The sequence below is a fragment of the Mandrillus leucophaeus genome, unplaced genomic scaffold (assembly GCF_000951045.1).
Source record: "Mandrillus leucophaeus isolate KB7577 unplaced genomic scaffold, Mleu.le_1.0 Scaffold110, whole genome shotgun sequence".
Taxonomy (NCBI): Eukaryota; Metazoa; Chordata; class Mammalia; order Primates; family Cercopithecidae; genus Mandrillus; species Mandrillus leucophaeus.
The window spans coordinates 6914959-6917263 of record NW_012099210.1 but is presented as its reverse complement, the minus strand read 5'-3'; the positions used below and the strand labels follow the sequence as shown (position 1 = coordinate 6917263).

Here is a 2305-nt window from a genome sequence, read left to right as displayed (position 1 = left end):
TTTAAAAATAAACCCAAAAAGAAAACCATGTACATTTGTATTTTAAGCATAAACACACAAAACAAAAACTCAGAATCATTCTTAGGCATATGAGTTAAACACAAGTACCGATTGTACAATGACTAAGGAAGTTTCCCTCAACATTAAAAAAGCTGTTCCCTCGTGCAGAGGACAAAATATGCCATGGTATCAAATGTTCTTTTCTGATAAAGAAAGCAACTACAGAAAGTTTCATTTATTTGTTGAAAGTAACCAATGTGATTGATGCAAAAAAAAAAAAAAACAAAACCAAAATCCCCTGACAAATCTCCCAATACTACTTTGAAAACAAACATATCAAACTTGATTTTCATTATAATGTAGAGATTTCTTCACATTAGTAAATCAAAAACCAAGATCCAAATTTTATATATATATGTCATACATATGTAAAAAGCAATGCCAACAATAGTTTAGCTTCATCTTCTAGACAAGAATGTCAAGGCAATCGCTCTTCATAAGAAGTAATTACAATTTGATGACTCATCATGTTTGCCTCTTTTGCCTGCCTCAAGTCTGCCTCATTGTATATACATACACAAGTCTCCCATTCCCGGAGAAACATCCATTCCCCACTTCTCTTTGTAACATTTTTTCTTTCTGGATCGTGACCTCTGGCGAATCCTCTTTGTCAGCAACGTCTCTTTCCTTTGATTTGCTATCATCAGATTCACTGTCAGATAAACATTTTCTTTTTGTATCATCTTTTTCTTTGCCAGCTTTTTGAGAATTAAGAAATGTTTCAGTTAACTCTAGACAATCTAAATAGTCTTCCGGTTCCCAAGTACTGTCAGCATTTGTAAATCCCTTCCACTTCTGGAAATACTCCAGCTTCCCATTTGCTATTTCCACCACACATTCTTCAGTCTCTGCGTCTTTGACTTTTTTACTCTTCCCATTCTGCTACTTTCTAATTTTTTGCAATGTAGTTTTATTGGAGGTCATTTTTTATTGCAGGCTTGAAGAGCTATTCACTACCTCTGAGCTGCTCCAGTTTCCGGCCCTGCATGCCTCACATACATATGTTCTTATGCAGCATTGTGGAAAACATTTGAATTTCACTTGGCATAAATGTAAAACTTAGGAGTTAAGTCTCTCTGAATTATTTTCTAGACAGTCCAGGCAAAATAAACTGTGTCATCTGATTTTAAATCAATCCTAAACTGAAACACTAGCGTTAAAATTGGTAATGCCTGGCTAGGATGTAATTATCAAGATATATAGTCCAGAATGCATGATTAAGGTGTGTGTCTAAGTCATTATCAAAATATTGAGACAACATTAAATATATTCATAAAGAATTGAAAACCCTTAGGCATATGTTCATTCATGTCATTCATGTTTAAATATCTTATTCCAGTTGACGAATGGTAACTAAAGGAATTCCTTACAGCAAAATATGTTGACACACCTGAACACTGATGGAGTCTATTTAATGAAAGGCTTTGAATGTACTCATTATGGTCCCTACCAGAGGAGACTCTTCTGTGTTTAGAGCATGAAAGCTGTGCCATCAACATGTCCCTTACCTTTCAAACATGCTAGGAAACAGTAATGGTGGCTTAACATATTCAAAAGTATTAATCTATCAATATATATGCAGATTCACATATTCCTGCTAAATCACTCTTTATCTTTCTCCTCATGTCTTTAATTTCCTTTAAAACCTATGAAATATTATTGCATCAGAATTTACAACAATTATGTATTTTAGGCATATAATTTATTATTTGATATGCTTCATATTTATACAACATTTAAAGAAATGCGTGCAACCACTTCAAGTTTTACAGAAACATGATTTTATGGTGCTGAATTTAAATGTAAATACAGAATTTAATGCAACATGCTTTAAAAATAGAATTATAGCCTCTACTTTTAGTCTATTTATTAGCAATGTTCTTTTATAGGTATATTATTTTGGCATCACCGAAATTATGTATTTTGGTTTAAGCATAACTCATATTTATGATACATATGTTCTACCCAATATAATAGGTAATACAATTCTAAATATGATCATTTAAAATATTGGATACACAGCCTACAAATGACCAGTGAATAGTGATTGTCATTCGCTTCTAAGTTTGTATTTTTCTCTCAGTTGATGATTCAAGTATCTCATTATCACCCATCTGTTAAATTAACTTTACTTATAATTAATGTCATCTCCAATGAAAACCTCCTACACTTAAATAGAACAATGTATTAAAAACCACAAGTTTTTGTAATAAATGAAAACTACTTCAAGTTAAAATTTGAAGCA

General features: G+C 32.1%; 1 pseudogene; it reads right to left on the bottom strand.

Annotated features, from left to right (window-relative positions):
- Nucleotides 1-418: 418 nt before the first annotated feature.
- LOC105548165 lies at nucleotides 419-984 on the bottom strand (annotated as a pseudogene).
- Between the last annotated feature and the right edge of the window lie 1321 nt (nucleotides 985-2305).